This window comes from Mus caroli, chromosome 7, assembly GCF_900094665.2.
Source record: "Mus caroli chromosome 7, CAROLI_EIJ_v1.1, whole genome shotgun sequence".
NCBI classification, from domain to species: Eukaryota; Metazoa; Chordata; class Mammalia; order Rodentia; family Muridae; genus Mus; species Mus caroli.
In genome coordinates this window covers 75,517,434-75,523,160 of record NC_034576.1, presented here as the reverse complement: position 1 = coordinate 75,523,160, position 5,727 = coordinate 75,517,434, and the positions used below count along the sequence as shown (strand labels likewise).

Here is a 5,727-nt window from a genome sequence, read left to right as displayed (position 1 = left end):
TACCTTCAGTCTTAGGACTCTCTTAATTGAGCGTCCTGGAGTTGTTGGCATGTTTTAAAAGTCACAGTGGATGAGGTCTCACTGCACACTTTACAGTGCTACCCTGTTCTCAACTCAGAGTAGCAGCTGCATCATTAGAAGGAAGAAAGTGGATGCTCACAGTCATCTATAGGATGGAACACAGGGCCCCAATATAGGAGCTAGAGAAAGTATCCAAGGAGCTGAAGGGGTCTGCAATCCTATAGGTGGAACAACAATATGAACTAACCAATNNCCCCCCCCCCAGAGCTCATGTCTCTAGCTGCATATGTAGCAGAAGATGGCCTAGTCAGCCATCATTGGGAAGAGAGGCNCCTTGGTCTAGCAAACTTTGTATGCCCCAGTACAGGGGAACGCCAGGGCCAAGAAGTGGGAGTGGGTGGGTAGGAGAGCAGGGCCGGGGGAAGGGTATAGGGGACTTTTGGGATAGCATTTGAAATGTAAATGAAGACAATATCTAATTAAAAAAATGTGGGAAAAAAAGAAAGAAGGAAGCAAGTTCCACTAGCAGGAGCTGATGCAGATTTCCCTCTCTCTCTTGGTGTGGGCGGGGATTTGCACATAGTACAAACTCCTTTCTTGTTGTTGACTAAGAGCAGTTCAGGAAACGGGGAGGTGGGTGATGGCTTAGGGGAAAGACATATGACATTGACCTTGGACCTTTACACACAGTGCACTCATGCTTATGTACCTACAGGCACACATGCACAGTAATACACAGACAGACAGACAGACAGACAGACAGACAGGCAGACAGACAGATGAACGCACACTAGCTCACCACCCTACAGCTTAGTGGTGATGGCCATGCTCATCTTGTGTGGCTGGGACCAGCAGCATCCTTGCAGAAGGAACGTTCCAACACAGAAGTTCATAGGTCATCATTGGCCCTCTTCACGTCTGTGACATCCTTTGCCCTTTACTACTTTAACACACCATCAGGAAGTTCCATGGATGATTCAGCTGAGCAAACATTGCTAAGAGCTGGGAGGAAAAAGAAAAAAAATCAGAAATATTTATGACCTAAATGCTACTAAGTCACCTCCATTCCCAGGAGGGCAATAAATCAAACACAGTTTTATCTATAATAGCAAGATAGAAAAAGGCAAGTGCGATAAGAGCCAAGGTATAGACAAATGACTTTGGAGAGAAGAATAATTATTTTTAGCTGGAGGGTTCAAGAAAATAGTGTGAGATTTTAGAGCCAGGTGCTGAACGATGAACAACCTTTTCTCAGAAGAGTAGTGAGAAGGAAGAGAAGTACAGGCTGGGGGAACACTGTGAACAAAGGCATAAAAACAGGAGGGATTTATCTGGGACCTGGGAATTCACAATGGTAGTTTGATAGGGGAGTGTATCGAGGGAGGCCTTTGGAAAACATAGAGAATGGAGCTAGAGGCCAGTGGGACTGGTTTTCAATGTAAGCTAGAAAAAAATTAATATTTTTAAAGCTTAAAATAATTTATGTAGCACATAGAAAAGTTTAAAAGATAGTTACTCTCCTAATATTGGAGCGATGGATTTTGGTGCCATAGTACATTTTCTTTGCAACCTTTTCTCTATATTGACACTTCCTTTTCCCTTTCTGTACTTCAAAATATTCTTGTGTTACAACTGTTCAGTGTTGGAAATGTCAAACAGGCTCAGTGTTCCCTCACTAAGGACCGAGCTAGGCTAGAAATGAATACTTTTTTGAACTATGTTTTAGCAATTTTAATTCATTCTACTGAAAGCCCTGTTTATGTGTTTATCCTACTCTTCTTGAGATTTAGTATTTCATTTTTGAGATTAAGATTATACAGTTTTGGCTCTCTGCTCCTTCTTGTTCCAGAGACAGCTGCATCTTCTTGTGTAGTGCCAGCCTTGTTCTATAGACAAAATGGTGAAGGTTGGTGTGAATGGATTTGGCCGTATGGAGAGCCTGGTTACCAGGGCTGCCTTCTGCTCTCCACATGGCAAAGTGGAGATTGTTGCCATCAACGACACCTTCATTGACCTCAACTACATGGTCTACATGTTCCAGTATGACTCCACTCATGGAAAATTCAATGGCATAATCATAGCTGAGAATGGGAAGCTTGTCATCAACGGGAAGCCCATCACTATCTTCCAGGAACAAGACCCCGCTAACATCAAATGGGGTGATGCTGGTGATGAGTATGTTGTGGAGTCTACTGGTGTCTTCACCACCATAGAGAAGGCAGGGCCCACTTGAAGGGTGGGGCCAAAAGGGTCATCATTTCTGCCCCTTCCGCCGATGCCCCCATGTTTGTGATGGGTGTGAACCACGAGAACTATGACAACTCACTCAAGATTATCAGCAGTGCATCCTGCACCACCAACTGCTTATCCTCCAAGGTCATCCATGACAACTTTGGCATTGTGGAAGGGCTCATGACTATGGTCCATGCCATCACTGCCACTCAGAAGACTGTTGATGGCCCCTCAGGAAAGCTGTGATGTGATGGCCATGGGTCTGTCCAGAATATCATCCATGCATCCACGGGTGCTGCCAAGGCTGTGGGCAAGGTCATCCCAGAGCTGAATGGGAAGCTCACTGGCATGGTCTTCTGTGTTTCTACCCTCAATGTATCCATTGTGGATCTGACATGCCGCCTAGAGAAACCTGCCAAGTATGAAGACATCAAGAAGGTGGTGAAGCAGGCATCTGAGGGCCCACTGAAGGGCATCCTGGGTTACACTGGGGACCAGGTTGTCTCCTGCAACTTCAACAGCAACTCCCACTCTTCCACCTTTGATGCTGGGGCTGACATTGCTCTCAATGACAACTTTGTGAAGCTCATTTCCTGGTATGACAATGAATAGGGCTACAGCAACAGGGTGGTGGACCTCATGGCCTACATGGTCTCCAAGGAGTAAGAAACCCTGGACCACCCACCCCAGCAAGGACACTGAGAGCAAGAGAGAGGCCCTCTGTTGCTGAGGAGTCCCTATCCCAACTCGGTCCCCATCACTGAGCATCTCCCTCACAGTTTCCATCCCAGAACCCCATAATAACAGGAGGGGCCTAGGGAACCACCCCTAGTCTCTTGAATAACATCAATAAAGTTCTCTGCACCCCCAAAAAGATTACATAGTTTCCCCTCCATTCAGGCCCTCTCATATGTTTCTCCCTGCTTTCTTTTAAATTCATGGCCTCTTCGTTCACTAATTGTTATGACATGTATGTATGTATGTATGTATGTATGTATGTATGTATGCATGTATATACATCTACATTCTTAAATATAACAATTTTAGTCTGTATAATGTTGCTTGTATTTATATTTTCAGGGTTGGCCTTTTGGTATGGGATAAGCCATTTGTGTGCTCTTCCCGGGGGAAGACTATTTCTCCTACTCTCAGCATTCCTTAGTTGTGTGTAGCTCTTTGTGTAAAGTTGAGGCCCCATGGGCTTTGCTCCATTCATTTTGGCATGTCTGTTGTCTTTGCTCAGCTCATGTCTAGGTAGTCATGATGGTGAGACCTGATGAGTGTAGCTTCTAATATCACTAGCAGATGTAATTTCACAGCAAACCCCTGATCCTCTGAGATTTACAATGTTCATGGCTCCTCTTCTTAAATGTTCCCAGAACCGTAGATGTGGGAATTGTTTTGCAGCTCTATCTATTGAGACTGCCTAGCCTAATCTTAAATCGGGCCATTTGTTTCCCTGACTTGCTGTTTTTGGGTTCTTTGTACCTTGTGGATACTGATGCTCTGTCAGATGTATAGCTAGCAGGGATTGCTTTTCATTCTGCGGGTCTCTTCTTTGCTTGGCTGGTTGTTTCCCTAGCTCTATAGGAACATGTTTGTTTGATGAGTTCCCAGTTGTTCTTAATTCATGAGCAAATGGGGTTCTGTTCAGAAAGTCCTTCCCTGTACCTATCACAATCTATTTACTGTCTTCTAGTAGGTTTAATGTTTCAGGTTTCACATGGAGGTTTCTGATCCACTTGGATCTGATTTTTATTTATTTATATAATAATTTAAAAATTATATATATTCTTACCATAGTTTTTCTTCTTCTTCCTCACTACCTCCCAGATAGCTCCCTTTTCACCGTTCCAACCCCATGCTTACTTTCTTTTTCTTTTAAGAAAACAAACAAGAGACAAGTTAATAAAGAAAACAAGCAAGAATAAAGCAAAATGGAGAAACGAAGAAGCAGCACACACACACACACACACACACACACACATCACAAGGACACAAAATTGGAAACCATAACATATAAGCCAAAGACCAGTAAGATTAAAAATAAAGTCTGAACAAAGCTATATGAGACAAAACAACAACAACAACAACAAAAACAACAACAAACTTCCACAATACCTTTGAGTTCATTCTGTGTTAGTGTTAGTTAGCTACCGCTGTGCTTGGAGCTTCTCTTAAGTGTCCTTTGTTTACCCAGTGAAATACCCTTGGGAAACGAATATTTCCTTTGTGAGTGATTGTCATTTGGAGATAGCTTCTTGCTTAGAGAGGGGAGCTCATGTCCACTTCCCCACCACAGTGCTGAGACTCTATTTGGTTTGCCCTGTGGAGACCCTATGTGTACTTCCACAGTCTCTGTGAGTTTCTCTGTGTTAATCCTGTTGTGTCTAGAAGCACAGACTTTCCTGAGCTCTGAGGGGAGGGTATGATGAAGACATTCTATTTAGGACTCAGTGTTTCATGGTCTATCACTCTCTGCACATTGTAAAGTTGTAGGTCTCTGTATTAGCTCCCATCTTCTGCAGGAGGAAGCTTCTCTGATGGTGTCTGAGTGAGACACTGACCTATGTGTATAACAGAATGTCATTAGGAGTCATTTGCTTTTCTTCTAGGACCATAGTCTATCTAGTCTTAGACTCCTGGCCACCAGAGCAGTATCAAATATTGGTTCCATCTCATGCAGTGGGACGTAAATCCAGTTAGATAGTGGTTGGTTGCTCCAACATTGGTGTCATTATTGCACTGATGTATGACACAGCTAGGTCACCCTTGTAGATCAAAGGGTTTGTAGCTGGGTTGGTGTTCTGCTATCTCCCTTGAAGCATGCAAAGTACTTTCCAGTACTGTGAACATGATCAGTAAGTGTGTCCCAGTTCTACTTCCCTGTGTTCAATGAGCTATGTAAATGTTGTCTTCAGGAAAAGGACCTTACCATCAGTTTGTGGAGAACAACCAATAGCCTTGGCAATGGTCTGAGTTGTTTGAGAGTATGAGGGTCCCATTTGGCCAGAAAATCAGATAGCTATAACCCATTCCTAGCACTAGAGATTTGACTTTGTAGAAAGTGATAACTAACTAATTGGAGCTCTATCTCTCCCATAAGTTGATAATTCCATGTATGTTCTTTCATATATATATATATATATATATATATATATATATATATATATATATTCTTTCTTTCTAGCTCCTTACTCTATATAACACGTTGTGGTTGTGTTCATACTGATAATAGCACGACAATGGAAGGCTTAGCAAGGAGCATCCACATATAAGGGAATTCATACAAAATTTGTCTTTTTATGTCTGGGCTACTTCACTCAGGATGATTTATTTTATTTTATTTTTAGCTCCAACCATTTACCAGCTAACTTAATTTTTTAAAAACAGCATAACGTCCGTCCATTGTGTAAATATATTACTTTTTTTTTCCATTCATGGCTAGTAGATATCTAAGCTGTTTTCAATTTC

General features: G+C 42.6%; 1 pseudogene; it reads left to right on the top strand.

Moving 5' to 3' along the window:
* Positions 1-1,915: 1,915 nt before the first annotated feature.
* Positions 1,916-2,919, top strand: LOC110299073 (annotated as a pseudogene).
* The last annotated feature ends 2,808 nt before the right edge of the window (positions 2,920-5,727 follow it).